This window comes from Colobus angolensis, unplaced genomic scaffold (genome assembly GCF_000951035.1).
Source record: "Colobus angolensis palliatus isolate OR3802 unplaced genomic scaffold, Cang.pa_1.0 Scaffold532, whole genome shotgun sequence".
Lineage (NCBI taxonomy): Eukaryota > Metazoa > Chordata > Mammalia > Primates > Cercopithecidae > Colobus > Colobus angolensis.
Genome location: NW_012118844.1, coordinates 243,180 through 262,245, shown reverse-complemented (window position 1 = coordinate 262,245; position 19,066 = coordinate 243,180).

The following is a 19,066-nucleotide window of genomic DNA, read 5'->3' as shown; positions in this document are numbered from 1 at the left end:
AAACTTGACAGAGATGATCTGAAATTGGAACTTATGTTTAAAAGGGAAGCAGAGCATAAACGTTTGGAAAACTTACAGCTTGGTAATGCAGTAGAAAAGAAAAACCCATTTTCCAGGGAGAAATTCAAGCTGGCTGCAGATATTTGCATAAGTAACAAGGCCAAGACAATGGGGAAAATGTCTCCAGGGCATGTCAGAGACCTTCATGGCAGCCCTTCCCATCACAGGACCAGAGGCCTAGGAGGGCAAAATGTTTTCGTGGACCAAATCCAGGGCCCCCCTGCTGTGTGGAGCCTTGGGACTTGGTGTGCTGTGCCCAGCCACTGCAGCCATGGCTAACAGGAGCCAAGGTACAGTTCAGGTGGTGCAGACCCCAAGCCTTGACAGTTTCCATGTGGTGTTGGTCCTGCAGGTGTGCAAAAGTCAAGATTTGAGGTTTGGGAACGTCCACCTAGATTTCAGAGGATGTATGGAAACTACTGGATATCTAGGTGGAAGTCTGCTGCAGTGGTGGAACCCTCATGGAGAACCTCTGCTAGGGCAGTGTGGGAGGGAAATGTGGGGTCAGAGCCTCTACATAGAGTTCCCACTGGGGCAATGCCTACTGAAGCTGTGAGAAGAGGCCACAGTCCTCCAGACCCCAGAATGGTAGATCCACCGACAGCTTGTACTGTGTGCCTGGAAAAACCACAGACACTCAATACCAGCCTGTAAAATGGCCAGAAGCGGGGCTATACTATGCAAAGCCACAGGGGCAGAGCTGCCCAAGGCCATGGGAACCCACCTCGTGCATCAGTGTGACCCAGATTTGAAACATGGAGTCAAAGAAGATCATTTTGGAACTTTAAAATTTAATGACCCCATTGAATTTCAGACATGGATGGAGCCTGTAGCCCCTTTGTTTGGGCCAATTTCCCCCATTTGGAATGGGTGTTTTACCCAATGCCTGCACCCCCATTGTATCTAGGAAGTAACTAACTTGCTTTTGATTTTACAGGCTCCTAGGCAGAAGGGACTTGCTTGTCTCAGATAAGACTTTGGACTGTGGACTTTTGGGTTAATGCTGGAATGAATTAAGACTTTGGGGGACTATTGGGAAGGTGTGATTGGTTTTGAAATGTGAGGACATGAGACTTGAGAGAGGCCAGGGTGGAACGATATGGTTCAGCTTTGTGTCCCCACTGAAATCTCATCTTGCATTGTAATCCCCAGGTGTTGAGGATGAGACCTGGTAGGAGGTGACTGGCTCATGGGGCAGTTTCCCCCGTGCTGTTTTCATGATAGTGAGGGAGTTCTCATGAGATCTGATTGTTTTATAAATGGCAGTTTCCCCTGGGCTTTTCTTCTCTCTCCTGCCACCATGTGAGGAAGATTCTTGTTTCCCATTCCCCTTCTGCCATGATTGTGAGTTTCCTGAGGCCTCTGCAGCCATGTGGAACTGTGAATCAGTTAAATCTCTTTCCTTTATAAATTACCCAGTCTCGGGTATTTCTTTATAGCAGTGTGAGAATGAACTAATACACCCATCAAAACCAAGATGGCAAATAAAAGTGACCTCTGATCATTCTCACTTTTCATTATACACTAATTATAATGCATTAGCCAACCAAAAGATAGTCCCACCAGTACCATGACAGTTTACAGATGCCATGGCAATGTCTGGAAGTTACCCTACATAGTCTAAAAAATGGAGGAACCCTCAGTTCCAGGAAATCCATGCCCCTTTCCCAGAAAACTCATGAGTAACCCACCCCTTGTTTAGCACATGATCAAGAAATAACTATTAGTGTACTCAGTCGAGTAGCCTATACTGCTGCTCTGCCTATGGAGTAGCCATTCTTTTGTTTCTTTACTTTCTTAATAAACTTGCTTTCACTTTATTCTACAGATTCACCCTAAATTCTTTCTTTCATGGTCTGTTAACAAAGGTATCAATCAGCAAGTTTGGTTCCTTCTAAGGGCTGTGAGGAAGAATCTGCTGCATGCTTCTTCCCTAGCTTCTGTGGTTTGCTGGCAATCTTTGGCTTGTAGACACATCACCCCTAGTTCTCCTTGTATCTTCATATAATGTTCTCCTTCCCTGTGTGTGTGTGTGCGTGCGTGTGTGTGTGTCTACATCCTCCCCCTTTTTTAAAATGAAAAGTCACATTACATTAAGGTCCCATCCTTCTCCAGTATGACCTTATAATAACGTAACTGATTATATCCACAAGGACCCTTTTTGCAAATAAGGTCACATTCTGAAGTACTAGAGGTTAGGGCTTCATTATATAAATCTAGCGTACACAATCAACCCATAATACTCTGAAACAGAAACCAGCCAATGGCATTCTAAGGAAAGAAAATTACAGTACAATATCACTCATGAGCATGGATGCAAAAAGTGTAAAGTCATACAAAGCACTAAAAGCCTACGTTAGAAAAGATTCGATTTTCAACTAATGGAATCCAACACTATATTAAAAAATAATATATCATGACCAATTGAGGTTTATTCCAGAAATGCTGGGTTGGCTTAACATTAAAACATCAATTAATATAATTAACATAATTCACTATATTAACAAACTATGTGTGTATAAGAACATATATATGTATACACACTTATAGGTGTCTGTATGTATGATCATTGCAATATATTTGGAATAAATATTTGATAAAAACTAACATCCATTCTTAATTTTAGAAACTCAGCAAACCAGGAAAAAATGGGAACTTCCCCAACCTGATAAAAGGCAAATATAGAAAACTTACAGCTAACATGATAATTAATAGTGAAAGACTAAATCCTTCCAGACTTAGATGGCTGCTCACTATACTTCATTATAAATGAAGTTTCTGGCCTATAGTATCAGATAAGAAAAGGGGGTGGTGCAAAGAGAGGCAAGTTGGCATGTCCCTCTTCCCTTCCCTCCCCAATCAGGGCCCAGCGGGGAGCTGAGCCTGCACCTACATCCAGCATCAATGAGGTGGAATGAAGCAGTGTGAAGTGAGGTTATCAGGTATTCTGATTACTCTTTCCCCAACTGCTATTAGAGGAGCCCACTGGGAAACTGAGCCTCCACACCTATCCAGCATCAATGAGGTGGAACAGGGTGTGTTGTGGCAGGGCTAGTTGGCTCTCTGATTTCCGGCCTCCCCTACCAGTGGGGAGCTGAGTTCCAATGCAGGAATGAGGCTGAATGAAGCAGTACTTTGCCTTCTTCAGGAATGTGTTAATGGGGTCAGGAGGAGAACTGAACTGGCAGCTGCAGCACTTTAATCTCTGCCTCCATCATCACATGGTATTCTCCCCTCATGTCTTTAAGTCTCTGTGTCTCTTCTTTACTTATAAAGATACCACTCATTGTGAATTAAGGGCCCACCTTACTTCAATATGACCTCATCTTAAGTAATCACATCTGCACTAATCCTATTTTCAAATAAAGTCACATCCAAAGGTACTGGGGACTAAGACTTCAACATATATTTTTGTAGGACACGATTCAACTTACTACAATTATGTTTAATGGTTGGAGCAAAAATTATAACATCATCTAGTGTGGTGTTCAATATAGAGAAAATAATTGTGACATTTATATTTTTAATTCAGAAGGGCAGAGACCTAAATGGAAGTACAGTTTCAATGGGTAGAAAAATATCAAAACAAATAGACTCAATGGTATGTATTTATGTTATAATGCCTAGCTCAACTACTAAAAGAGAACTGTACAAAGAGATATGTTAGGAAACAACAAATCAAAATAGAATTCCTAAAAATGTTCAAGTAACCCACAAGAAGGCAGGCACAATGAAGAAAAGGAACAAACCAACAGAAAACAAATAATAACATGGCAGCTTAAGCGCTAACATATCCAAAATTAAGTATAAATGATTTGAATACACCTATGAAAAGACAGAGATTGAAAGAGTGGATAAGGTAAATTACCCAACTACACACTCTCTAGAAGAAACTCACTTCAAACATAATGACAAAGGTAGACTGAAAGTAAAAGAATGAAAAAATATACCATGCACAACCTAATTTTAAAAAGCAGGAGTAGGTATATTAATATTAGACAAAGTAGACTTCAGATCAAAAGAATTGCTAGGGGCAAATTGGACATTATATAAAAATGAAAGGAACAATCCACAAGAATATGTAGTTATCCTGATATGTATATACACCAAACAACAGAGTTTCAAAATCTATGAAACGAAAACTGATAGAAATGAAAGAAGAAATACACAAATCCACAGTAACAGCAGGGGACTTCAACACACTACTCTCATCAATCAATATAACTACTAGGCAAAAAATCAGCAAGTATGTAGGAAAACTGAACAACAGAGTCAACCAATATGATCTAATTGACATATATAGAAAATACAATACTCAACCCAATAGCTGCAGAGTAAATTTTTTTTTCAAGTGCCCATGGAACATTCACCAAGATGGACCACATCCTAGTCCATAAAACAAACCTTAGCATTTTTTTAAAAAAATAAACATACAAAGTATGTTCTCTGACCTCAGTGGAATCAAACTAGAAATCAACTACAGAAAGTTAACAGGAAATTATTTAAACTCTAGGAAATTAAACAGTATACTGATAATCCATGGATCAAAGAGGAAACCTCAAAGGAAATTTTAAAAATAGATAGAAGTGAATGAAAATGAAAGCACAACCTATTAAGACATATAGGACACAGCTAAGCTAAAGCTGAGAGGAAAATGTGTCGTAATAAATGGTTACTTACAGATAAGAAGAGGTCTCAAATCAACAATCAAAATTCCTACCTCAAGAAACTAGAAACTGAAGAACAAAATAAACCCAAAGCCAGCAGAAGGAAAAAATAATAAAGATAAAAGCATAAATCTAAGAAATTGGAGAAAATAGAGAAAATTCATAAAATGAAAAGATGTTTCCCTGAAAAAAATCAATAAAATTGATGACCTTGTAGCAAGACTAACAAAATAAAGACAGAAAACACAAATAGACAATATCAAGAATGAAATGAAAAATGTTACTACAGATCCTGCAGCCATGGAAAAAATAATAAGGGACTACTATAAACAACTTTACACTCATCAGTTGAACAACTTGGAAGAGATGCATCAACTCCTCCAAAACCACAAACTACCAGAATTCAGCCAAGATGAAATAGACCATATGATATTGATATTAGGATAGGCAAATATATCAATAGAACAGAATAGAGAAGTTCGCAAACTTTCTCACAAAGGGCTAGATGGTAAATATTTAGTCTCTGTTCGAACTACTCAACTCTACTGCACAAAAAGCAGCCGTAAGCAATACTTGAATGAGCATATATGTGCTCCAATAAGACTTTATTTATGAATACTGAAGTCCTAATTGTATGTTTTGTGTGTCGTGAAATATATTTCTTTTAATTTTTTGCAATCATTGAAAAATGCAAAAAACATCCTTAGCTTGAGAGTCAATAAAAACAAGCACATAATTTGATTGGAGACAAGTAGGATGATTCACATGGCCACGGAGACTTAAATGTGGCCACATTACCTTAGAGGGATTTTAGGCAAGTCATCCAAAATACTAGGTAATGGTGAAGGGTGGGAGAGAACAAAATGAACCACTGATGTGGTGGCTACGGGGAACAACTTGGAGGAAGCACCCTCTCTCTGCCATGTGGGTCAACAGAATTGAATATGTGGAGAAGAGGAGGGGGTGGCAGATCAGCTTGGGAAGGGTCTTTCTGTGGTGTTAAAGAAATCCCCCTTCTCCAATCACAGCATCCTACCTCCCCACCACCACCCAAACACCAGTGGAGGTGTTGGGGTTGTGTTTTGTGATGTCTAAGACACTCCAGGGCTACCATTGGCTGGAGCAGTGTCTGAATAACCAAACAAAGCTTAAGAGTGTGGCTTGGCTTTGCCCCAGGGAGGGTACATGTAGGGAGAGGAAGAGCCCTGGGACAGACCACTGGGAGGCTTCAACTTGGCTGAGATTTACAAGCAAACCACAGATATTTAACACAGATAAGGACCAACCAACCACAAGAGCAGAACAATCAGCCACAAGTGCTCAAGATTAAAAGAAAGAGAGGACAACCCCCTGCCAGTGCAAGTGCAGAGACAGTTGCCAGGTCAGATGACCCCACCCGTGCTCCTTCTCTTCTTCCCCATACATTCCCCCGAGATCACTACCCTCTCCTGGCCTGGCACAAACCCCTCCTCAGCCTGCATCCCGTATGAAGCCCCTTTTCCCATCCCATCTCCAACCTCTTCCCTTAAACCATTGCCCTTCTGTGCTCACTCTGTTGCCTCCCCAGGTACACAAGACAGCCATGAGGATAGAAATTACTCCTTTATCCTTCTGCGGGCAAAAAATATCCTCTGAAACGTCTATTACCCAATCAAGGAAGCATAAGAGATGGGGAAAATGCCAACAATAATTGTCTGTTACCACATGTTGACTAAGAAATGAAATCGGAACCAAGAGATCCCCAGAGAATGCCACCAATCCAAGTAAGCCCTGTGTGTAAGAAGGGAGGGAGGGAGGTGGAGTCCCACAGTTAGCCAGACATTGAAAATAAGGACAGGGGGAAGACTGAACATGGAAGACAAATTTCCTCCTCCACACTTCATCCCACAGGCAAATGGGAAAAGGGGCTGGGTGTTTCTGCATGTCGGGGTGAGGGAGCAGGTAGGAGTAGAAATGAGAAGGGCCCAGCTGGGTCGAGGTGTGCTGTGTAGATGATACCAATGTAACAGTGACAATCTTCCCACAAAGGCAGACAACAAAATCACTTCCAGGCCACCTTCCTCACAGTGGTATGTGTTGTACCTCACCTGATGCTGTGAGCAACTGAAGGCCTCAGAAAGACAAAAAAGTACCCTACAGAAAGTCACCAACAGCATCACCATGCAATAAAATAATGGCATTTGGAAGCTACAAATGCAACACCAATTGAGGCACTCACTAAGAAACTTAAGGTGGAGCAGTGGCCTTCCGAAGGCAGGGTAGTGAGAATGCCCTTGGAAGGCCACCAAGTGCCTTTGCTGCCCCCACCCCAGTGCAGGCAATAATAGGCAGCTTTATCTCCCTGTTTTTAGGAAATTTTATTTTTGGAGAATTTTAATAGTAGAATAAAAGTGAGTAATGGTTGGTCTTGTTTTTATTAGTAGACATAGACAAACTACATCTAAAATCTACCTAGAAAGGTGGAGGCCATAGAATAAATAAAACAATCTTGAAGAAAGAAGAATAATGTAGGAACACTGATTGTATCTAATATGAAGTCTCACTACACAGCTACAGTAATTATGACAGTGTGGCAGAGGGATGGATAACATTGATAAATACAGCACAAAAAAGAATTCATAAATAGACTCACAAAGAAGCCCAACTTATTTTTGACATCGTTGCAAAAGCAATTCAACACCATTTTGGAGTAATTGGACACCCATAGACAGTAAATAAATAGCATCTATCTAAACCTTGTACTTTAAGCAGACATTAACTCAAAATGAATCGCAGACTTAATTATAAACTGTAAAACTCTAAAACTTTTAGAAAAAAACCTAGACAAGATATAGGACTTGCTGAAGACATTTTAGACGTGATATCCAAAGCATAACCCAAAAAAGGAAAATTTAATGAATAGGACCTCATCAAAACTAAAAGTTCTGCTCTGGGAAAGATGCTGTTAAAAGGATGAAAAGACAAGCTCCACAGAATAAGAAAATATTGACAAACACTATCTAACAAAGAGCTTCTATCTAGAATATATAAAGAGTTCTCAAAATTCAACAGTAAAAATAAGAAAAATTCAATTAGAAAATAGGCATTTGTGGAGATGGTTTAAGCATGCTCAGTAGCTGCTGGTAGGAAACTAAACAATGTGAGGGAAAAGTGCTTTGTTAACTAGACATTTCCTTAGTTCTCTAATGAGAAGTACCTCTGGCTGACTGCTAAGTTTTTGCTGGCCACTTACATTTCTTCAGTCCAACAGACGGGTGAGATGTCCAGAGCCATTTTGGGGTCAGTAAACATCCCCAACTAAGAAAAGGCATGCCGGGAAATCAATTGAACACAAAGCTAGGGAATTTAACACCACTCTTCAGTTCTGTTTAGACAAAAATCTGGGTAAAATGTTTTAATTCTTTTGATTTATACTAGATAACATTATTATGATATATTGTTGTATGGATTCCATTAATTGTAACATAAAGCTATGTAAATAGTAATCACAGTTTTGAAGCAAAGATTCAAATTCATTCTCTGCAGAATGCAAGTGAGTGTTTGACCCAGGACCGGAGTTACGTGTGTTACTCTACTTCTCTATGTATACACAGTGGGTGCTCAAGAAGTACTCATTGTGCGCATATATATATATATTTGAATTTTTAAATTTATGTGGAAATGTATTTTCATGAGTGGATGAATGTATCTCAAAACAAGTTCTGAAGAATATTTAGTTTTCCCACAGTAAAGGAAGGGGAAAGAAAGTGGTGCTTCTCACTCTTGATAAAATACCAGTACTCATTAGCAGGGTTCCCTCAGTCATCAACATGGATACATGATAGGTTTGTTTTAAATTAGTTTTTAGTATTGTATGGAGGCAAGGACACTAAGCTGGCAACCAAAAGCCCCACGTCGTAGTCCACGCTCCACCACTAACTCCTGGTGTGGCTTTGCTGAAACTCCTTCTCCTTTCTGGGCTTGCATTTTCATTTGAAAGATGTGGGGTTTGGACTAGAATATGACATCAGCCCTTTCTTGAAATTCTATGAGTGTGTGTGTCTGTATCTTTTTATTTATGTACTTTGGTGGATAAAAATGCTTTTTTGGGCCAGGTGTGGTGGCTCACGCCTGTAATCCCAGCACTTTGGGAGGCCAAGGCAGGCAGATCGCCTGAGTTCAGGAGTTTGAGACCAGCCTGACCAACATGGAGAAACCCCGTCTCTACTAAAAATACAAAATTAACCTGGTGTGGTGGCGGGCGCCTGTAATCCCAGCAACTCGGGAGGCTGAGGCAGGAGAATCGTTTGAACCCGGGAGGCAGAGTTTGCGGTGAGCCAAGATCATGCCATTGCACTCCAGCCTGGGCAACAAGAGCAAAACTCCATCTGAAAAAAACAAAATGCTTTTTTGATCAGGGTGTATAACCTAAGCCATTACATTTAACAAAAAACAAAAACAAACAAACAAACAAAAAAACAGGTAACATGGGGAGACTCCGTCTCTACATAAAACTAGAAAATTATTAGCCCAGCATGGTGGGGTGTTCCTGTAGTCCCAGCTACTTGGGAGACTGAGGTGGGAGGATTACTCGAGCCCAAGAGTTTGAGGCTGCGGTGAGCTGTGATTTGGCCATTGCACTACAGCCTGAGTGACAGGGTAACACCCGATCGCAACAAAAAAGAAAGAAAGAAAGAAAAAAGAAAAAGAAAGAAGAAACCCTGTTTTCTGTATGCTTAGGCACAATTTAAAGACTGAACAAATTCCATGGTCAGCGAATCACAAGAGTAGGGGATCTCAGAATCTGGCAACTACTGGTAAAGTAGTCAAAGGATGTCACTGAGAAGCAACACTTTTAGTAAGTAGTTTTCCTGTGTACTGCAACTTGGAATGTCTTGCTAATATTTGTGACCAAAAATATTGTAGCTTGTTCAGTTTAATAGTCCCTGTGGAGATCAAATGCTGGAATTTCATGAGCTTTCAAGATCTTAAAATCATCATCCACAGCACGCAGCCATGTCTGTCCAGATCTCGATCTGGTCCTGAGTTTTATTAGAACACAAAAAACGAAGCTGAGCTCAGTGGCTGTGGGAAGTTAAGGCTTAGAGGCAATACTGGAGTTCTTATTCTATTCTTGCTGGATGTTCCCCAATAGCTCTCTAGGGTCTAGGTATAACTATAAAAGAAGCTAACTTTTTCCTTTCTCCTTCCTTTTAGAATCCTTCCCTGAAAAGAACTTACGACCAGGTTCGGTGGCTCACGCCTGTAATCCCATCACTTTGGGAGGCGGAGGCGGGTGGATTACGAGATCAGGAGACCGAGACCATCTCGGCTAACATGGTGAAACCCTGTCTCTACTAAAAATACAAAGAATCAGCCGGGTGTGGTGGCAGGCGCCTGTAGTCCCAGCTACTCGGGAGGTTGAGGCAGGAGAATGGCGTGAATCCGGGAGGTGGAGCTTGCAGTGAGCCGAGATGGCACCACTGCACTCCAGCCTGGGCAACAAGAGCGAAAATCCGTCTTAAAAAAAATTGTAAGTGGCAATCAGTTTGATTACATATATATATGATTTTATATAAGTGTGTGTATATATATATATGTGGCCATCAGTTTGATTTTATATATACATAAATATATATTTATAATATATATACACACACTCCCATATATATGATAAATGTTCAACCTTCATATATGGATAGATAGATACACACACACAAACACTCCCATATATATGATAAATATTCAAAATGTGTATTTTATAAAGGTATAACCCAAATTATATATAATATATAAAATTATATTATACATAAATTTATATTAATTATAAAATTGGGCCAAGCTACCTCCATAGAATAGCAGCTGGGAAGAATATGTTGGATGACAGAATCAGGACCTGACAATGAAGTGGGACTGAGTAGCTAAATTAATCAATATGAAATTTATTGTGAGTCAACAGTGTAATGTACCTGCTCATAGACTTCTGGGCTGGTGAAACTTGCTCTTCAGTATGGGAAAGTGAGTCCTATTCTGCTCTGCCCTAGTCAAACCCCACCCAGTGTTCACTTCTGGCTGCTACACTGTACTGATGGATGAAGAAATATTGCAAAATTTTCTCAGGAGAGACACAAGAAGTTTGAAGAGCACCTAGAACCTTCCAAATGAGAAAAAGTTGAAGGAAGTGAGAGTGATTGGCTTGGAGATGAGCAAAATTAGTGCACAATGCTGTCCTAGGGTAAATAGAGAGGAAACTCTGTAAGTCCCCACTAGGAGGAACGGGTGGCAGGTGCAAAACAGAATAGTAAGAGCTTTTCAAACAGGGGCCACTTTGCCCCACAAGGTAGTGATCTGTTCATCCCGGGAGGCCTCCAAGCTGAGCATCCATTTGGCTGGGACACTCAAATGTGACATGACTGAGATCCATGGCACATCATATGCCTCAACATGTGGAAATAGTAGAGCATCTCCTCTAGGAAATATGTATATAATGTAAGATTCAGTAAAAATGGATGGAAACTTTCCATGAGGCACATCTTTTATCAGAAAGGACATAGAGATGCCCTGTGACATACCTAGAGCCAAAGAAGCCAAGAAGAGTGGCTCTTACTAAAGCAGACCTGACCATCACATTTTTAAGCAAGCACAACCCTGGGCAATGTCCTCTTGAGAATGGCTTACCTCCTAGTCTGCTGTGCTCTTTTCATAGTCTAGGCCCTTCCACCCTCCCCAAATGAGCTGCAATTGAAGTGTTGACAGGCTTGAAGAAAGTGATCAAAAGTAGATTGAAACTCACTGTCGACAAGAATGTTCTTATGCATGGCTGAGTTGAGGGACATCTGAGAGTTTAGACATCAGGAATTGCTCAGAGCAAACAAGTTACAATTCCCTGGGAAACTGTCTTTCGACCTCATTTGTCCCTGACAAATGTTCGTCAAAGACATGCTGTAGTTCTGTGTCTTGTCCTGCAAACCACATCCCCTCCAGACACAGTAATGCTGGCTAGTTCACCAGTGGAAACATTCTTTTTTTTTTTTTTTTTTTTTTGAGACGGAGTCTCGGTCTGTCGCCTGGGCTGGAGTGCAGTGACCGGATCTCAGCTCACTGCAAGCTCCGCCTCCCGGGTTCACGCCATTCTCCTGCCTCAGCCTCCCGTGTAGCTGGGACTACAGGCGCCCGCCACCTCGCCCGGCTAGTTTTTTGTATTTTTTAGTAGAGACGGGGTTTCACCGTGTTAGCCAGGATGGTCTCGATCTCCTGACCTCGTGATCCGCCCGTCTTGGCCTCCCAAAGTGCTGGGATTACAGGCTTGAGCCACCGCGCCCGGCCAACATTCTTAAGATAGAAGTAAGATCTTCTGATTTCTAGAAACTATTTTTCCAAATTTTCTTTATCTCTAGTAATTTTCTTTCCCATTTCGCCCATCCTTTTTCATCTCAAATGTATATTTTTAATGGATATGTCTTTACAATAAAGTCAAAAAAGAGAATGCTTTGTAAGAATGGAAAAATCAAAGTTATTGCAGACAGGGTTGATGTGCAACATTGTTTTTTTCAGACTGTGGGAAAGTTATGGAACAACTGTTGATCTAGTAAAACTTAACCTAAGGCCGGGAGCGGGGACTTGAGCCTGTAATCCCAGCACTTTGGGAGGCCGAGGTGGGCGGATCACCTGAGGTTGGGAGTTCAAGACCAGTCTGACCAACAGGGAGAAACCCTGTCTCTACTAAAAATACAAAATTAGCCGGGCGTGGTGGTGCATGCCTGTAATTCCAGCTACTCGGGAAGCTGAGGCAGGAGAATCTCTTGAACCCGGGAGATGGAGGTTATGGTGAACCGAGATCACACCATTGCCTGGGCAACAAGAGTGAAACTCTGTTTCAAAAAAAAAAAAAAAAGACTTAACCTAGAACTCATATTCTCAGTCTATTGTTTGTTTGCTTCTTTACTCTAGTGGTTTAAATCTGCCTTAAAGAGTCAAAGAGTATAGAGTGTAACAACATATGGAACAGTGGAAAGTGGACTGAAAAGGAATGCCAGTGGTTCTTCATTCTGCAGCAATAGCACTTAATGAATGAGCCAACCATCATGCCTTTCAGACCTTATTAGGCCCTCAGAGAGCCTTCTAGGACATCTTGTCCTACCCCTTTATTTTATACCTGAGGCCCAGAGGGGAAGTTAACAAGGACTAATGAAGGGTAGACCTCAGGTTACCCAGTGGCCTATTCATTAAGTATTCGTTCCACTACACGACAGAACCCCTGAACATAAAGAAGTCACAGATTCACAGATTTGCAATAAAGCAACCAATGACTTTATCAAGACTTGTGGTTAAAATAATAACAGCCACTATTCGTTAAGTACTTTATGTGCGTTATCTCATTTATTGGGTCACAACATGTAATAAGGAGTCTGATCCGATTTTTTGATGTTTGACTGCTGGCAGCTTTTAAGCCCCAGTCCCCTCTTCCCATTGTTCCCCACATCTGGGCAAGCTTTTAAGAAAGCTTGGGCACTACCTCCTTTAGTGCTGGCAGGATTCAAACCACATAAGCCCCTGGCCATGTGTGGGAACTCATACCCTGGTCCTACCTCCTGGCCACAATAAAACCCCTGTCCAATCTCCTTTTCTGGCTCTCTTAAGCCAGTGTTGGGCCGGCTTGGGATGCCTGCCCTGCTCTCCCTTGGAGAGCCCCAATTATGCAATTAACAAACCATTTCATACACTTTTTGTTTGTGTTTGGCATCATCAGTCTTGACACTGGACCAAATTTCGGGTAGATGGTCACAACAGAACTCAGAGGTATGTGCCATTATAATCAGCATTTTGCAGATGGGGAAGCTGAAAATAGAAAGGTCAACATAATATACAGAGGCTTCTAAAAGGCTACAAAATTATAGAAACTACCTCTGAAAATAAATATACCGCTAAGATTTCAATTCAGACCCAAGAAAATGTAATAGTTTGTGTGTGCTATTGAAATGTAAGCAAAGAATCTGTGATAAATCTTTGACTCCTAGTTAAAGTTCTTGCCCAAGGTCACACAGTTACTGATGGGGCTGGACTTGAAACCCAGGCACTGGACTCTGGAATCTACACTCTAAGCATCTCAAACTGATATTGGTCCAATTGCAAAGCCTGTGCTCTTTCCACTACAGCAGGAAAGTAAACCTGGATTGCATAAAGCTATCGAAAGGCTGTGTCTACAATAATATTAAGAGTATATGCCAGGCATTGCTAAATCTTTTATTTAATCTTTTCTACAACTCTGTAAAGTCAATACCATTATTGTCCCCATTTTACAGATAAGGAAATTGGAGGCTCAGAGAGCTTAGGAAATAATATCCAAGGTCACAGAGGTTCTTGCGAAGCCTCTGCTTACTACCTGTGTGACCTTGGATATGATTTGTCTTGAGAAATTACATGGGTTGATTTATTAGAGGTCATAGTCTAATGTTCATTTGGAATGTGGAGTTTTGGATTCTTCCAGGATCATAATAATAAAGATAATATTTTCCCTGCATTGAGTGACAAGCCCCTTATATACATTCTCCTAGTTAAACTTAGAGCAATGCTATAAAGTAAGTGTTGCTATTATTCCCATTTTGCAGAAGAGGTACTTGAGTCTAAGAGAGGTTCACAAATGAAAGCAAGCTAAGCTATGAACCTGGGTAGAAGCTGAAATTTAAAATCCAACTGGTTACACTGGCCAAGCTCTGAAAGACTTACTGGCTTCACAATTTGAGCCCTAATTCTTTCCTCGCCCCACTGAAAGTATACAATATCTAGCAAGAACCTCACCATATCTTTGGGATTTTAACACACAACCAGCTGCCCTGCCACAGCCCTCCCGCCATCAGCACCTCGTGAGCTGTTGCAGCATATTCCTCCTCAGCACCTCCTGTCAGATTCCTCATTCTTGCTGATTTCAGAGCCTGCGCTGTCACTGGAATTGCCCTTGCTGCTGTAGCTATTCAGGCATCACATGCTGCAAGTCCTTGTTATCTCTAGGACAGCTCTTTTTCATATGTTAAGGACTTATTCAGTAGAAAAGGAAGAAGAAGGAAAGGAGAACCTTCTGCTGTCCATACATTTCCTGAAGCTTGTAGCTCTGGAAATGGAAATCCATGTACCCAGAAAGAAGAATGCTGAGCCAACCTACAGAAAATGGAGAAGAATGCAGTTACTGGAGGAGGCCCAAGAGTGGTCCTCCAGGACCATAAACTCCTGCAAACAAATTCAGCCCTCCAACAAAAACTGAAAAGTGGATGGAATTTCTTCTGATTTCTTTACCCCAAATTAGAATGTGATTCTCACCACCTTATCATGCAGGAAGTCTATGTTCACACAAGATGGAGATAATAATAGGACTCATGTTGATTCTAACAGGAACGGAGAAGCATCACCTGCAGGCTTAATTTTAAACTTCAGTTTTTCCTACCTTTGGTGAATCACAGATTTTAGGGGGCAACAGGGAGCCTAAAAGCAGTGAAGGTACTTTGGTAGGAGTAGCAAGAGCACTTGAGTTGATGGAAGGAGGTCTGGCTAAGCTTGTTAGTTGTTCCAACTCGGTCACTGAAAAGCAGTGTAACCTCAGACAAATGCTTTCTTTTCTCCCCTCAAGCCCTCCAAGTCCTACCTCATTTGAACTTCAATATTCTATGCCTTTTTTTTTTTCTTTTGTACAGCTCTAGCCCTATTTGGTTTTATTCAAGAAAATGACAAAGTGGCATCAAGTGTCTCATCATGTATGCCAGGCACTGTGTAAATTCCTCAAATGGAACTACATACAAAGAGCTTGGGAGGCACAAAGACAGGGATAGTCAGGGTAAGAATCTGAAAGGAGGTGCCACTGAAGCTGTGCCTCGAAGGATGAGAGGCAGAAAACAAGACCAGGCAGCCAGAGGAGCAAACACTCTTCACTGCCTCTGAAATTGTCGAAGGATCTAGAAGAACCTGGTTTGTTTCAGGGAACCTGGGAATCATGGGAAATTTGGTATTGCTCTAGAGGAAGAGTGTGTTGTTATGAAACAAGACCAAGGAACTAAGAAGTCAGGAACAGATCACGGAGGGCCTTGGATGGCTTGCCAAGGATCTTGTATTTTGTCCTGTGGGTAGCACAGGTTGCCAACAGAGTTGGTTTTTAGCAGCAGCATCATATAATCAGATTGTTTTCATAGGAAAACTGCTCGGGTTTCAGTATGAAAGATGACCTGGAGCAAGGTGACCCTGGAACCCTGGAGGCCAGTGGGATGCTAGTGCCTGCATTACATTCCAGCCAAAGATAAGGACCTTCTGGTTGAAAGGCTTTAGGTTGGTTTCTAATGATCTCTGCCTGCTGACATTCAGGCCCCTGTTTATTCCCCTCCCCTTGAGTGTGGCCTGAACCTAATGTCTCACTCCTATAAACAGAATACAGTAAAGGTGGTGGATGTCTCTTCTGAGATTAAGTTACAGAAAGGCTATGACTTCCAAAACCAGCTGCCATGTCATGAGCGGCCCTACGGAGAGGTTCAGATGGCAAGTGGCTTATGTCTCTGGCCAAAACCCAGCTAGACCCAGAGGCCTGCCGACCAGCCGCTTGAGTGAACTGGGAAGTAAATGTTCTGAGGCAGGCCGACAGCCACATCAGTGACCTGGGAAATGGATCCTACCCCAATGGAACCTTGAGATAACTGCAGTCCTGGCTAACTCCTTGACTGCGTCCTTGTAAGAGATCCTGAACCAGGTGGGCCACACCAAGATTCCTGAGCCACAGAAACTGGAATTAACAAGTAGGGTATCTGTTGTTTTATATGCCAACATTTGAGATAATTTCTTACACAGCAACAGATAAGTAATATAAGCCCCAATAAGGCAGTGGCAATGATAAGCAGATGAATTCTGAAAATGTGAACAAGCTGGGTTGGTGTGTGAGAATTAAACAGATATCTAGGCAGACATCGACGCTGTTTAATTAAAATGGAAAATAAAGTAGGAGGTGTCGCTTTGGGGAGGAATATGATACACTAGTTTGCTGGCCAAAGTTTGAGGGCCTGTGGGACACCCCTGGAAATATACTTAGGAGGCAGCTGGATTCAAAGGGCGGAGGTTTGGGAGAATCATATGGACTGGACATTTAGGAGTATTAATGTAGAGGTGGCTTAGGAAGTGCAACACTGAAGTCCTGGAGATCCTCAACGTTTCATCAAACTAGGGTTATTGTGTGGATGTGTTTTTGTGTGTACTATGTATGTATATCTTCTCCTAAGCAACTATATCGCATCCTAAAAAAAAAATTTCCTTATCTTTGCAGCCATATTTGGGTTTTCATTTTACCTCACTAAAGACTCCAAATATGAGTAAGTCTCTTCACCTTTCAGATTAACCTGAGCCCTCTCCAAATTGGACAAGTTCCCTTTTTAAGAGCGCTGCATAAATCTGCTGTTGATTTCTGCTGCTTGTAATTATTGGCAACATCTCTAGAGTTCATATGTTGTTTACACACTCAGCCTAATTTATTCTTCCCAAAGAAATTATATAATGTGGCATAGCAGGAGAGCTTGTTAGAAGAAACACAGTACATGAAGAGTCTAGAAGATGTCAAGTTGACCCAGAGATCTTTATCAGGGGTTGGTAGTGGTGAGTGTGTTTCTAGCTAACCTGCAGAATGTAAACAGAGCCTGCAGACAGACTGAAAGACAGCTCTATCAGCTCTGCTGGAAGTGTTGACAACATTATCCTACCCAGGGTGTGAGCACAGAAGTTTGTTACTATTCCAATTTTGCTGAGCTGCTTGGGGCTTTTGACATTACAGATATCCTGTTCCTGCACATAGAGTCTCATAGAAGAATCTTAAAGTTAGAAAGCACCTTAGAGGTCTTCTCAGAAAAGAATGCACAGACCAATTCTGAATGTTTGGAACTATCTACTTGCAAATAATGGTATTTCAATTGCACAATTAATAAAGCAACAAATAGAATCATTTTCAATTGAGCAATGCTAGTAGATGGAATATGTTTTTATTAACTTACAAAACCACATTAAATTTGATGGGGCAATGGTTCATTTGAACAAAAGTGATGTAGATATTAATGTGATTATACATGGAAACATATAGTACCAAACTAAAGTCACATATCAAAATCCATTCTTTTCACTTTAAAAGTTTAAGAACTGGCCAGGCGTGGTGGCTCATGCCTGTAATCCCAGCACTTTGGGAGGCCAAGGCGGGCAGATCACGAGGTCAGGGGTTCAAGAACAGCCTGGCCAACATGGTGAAACCCCGTCTCTACTAAAAATACAAAAATTAGCTGGGCGAGGTGGTGGGCACCTGTAATCCCAGCTACTCGGGAGGCTGAGGGAGAATTTCTTGAACCTGGGCGTCGGAGGTTGCAGTGAGCCGAGATTGTGCCACTGCCCTCCAGCCTGGGTGATAAGAGTGAGACTCTGTCTCAAAAAAAAAAAAAAAAAAGTTAAGAACTTAAACTCCTTTTCTTGTGCTATCTCTGTTCATGCTACCTCTGTCTCTAGTCACCCCCAGCCAGGGTGAAGAAGAGACTCACCCTGCTTACCTACCTCTTGATCTTACCACTTCCCATGCTCATTGCTACTGGACTCAGTTAGAGATTGCTTTCTTGCCTTAACCAAAATCAGACAGCCTCTTGGCTATTCTCTCTGCCTCTTGCCTCTTCCTTTTCCAATTTGTCCTTCACACCGTAGTCAGCTTGATCTTTATAAAGCACTGACCAAAATCATTTCATGGTTTCCACTGAGTACAGAATCAAGTCACAACCCCTTAGCATGACATTCAAGGCCCACGAATGTGACCTTTTCTACCTCTCCAGCCTCATTTCCCGTGACGTCACTCTATCTGCTCCCTCCCAAGCCATGTTCTTTAACCACATAAAGTTCCCTGACTCCAAGACAGATGGCTGTGTTTTTTGCATGCTGTTCTATCAGCCCGGAATGCCCACCACCCCTTCTTTTCCTGTGAAATTTCTATGTATACTATAAGGCTCAGCTTAAATATTCTCTTCTCCAGGAAGCCCCTTCTTTGACTCTCTCATGAACCCTGGCTCTACCATGAAATGGTTCCCATTTCATTTTGTCTCAAGAATGAGACCTGTTGACCTTCTCTCTCCAAACCTACATTGTGAGCCACATAACTTCCTTTTGTTCCCAGATCGTTGCACACTTCCTGACACATAGGTTGCCTCCAAAGTGTTTATAGAGTAAATAAATCATGGGCGTTAGCAAAGCTTTTTAACATATTTCAAAAGTCCTTGAAGGTTTCATGTTTAGATAAAAACTGAAGTTCATTAAATGTTTTGAATACTGTTTAATAAGTATGATACATTTTTTATTTTTGCTCATCGGGGATT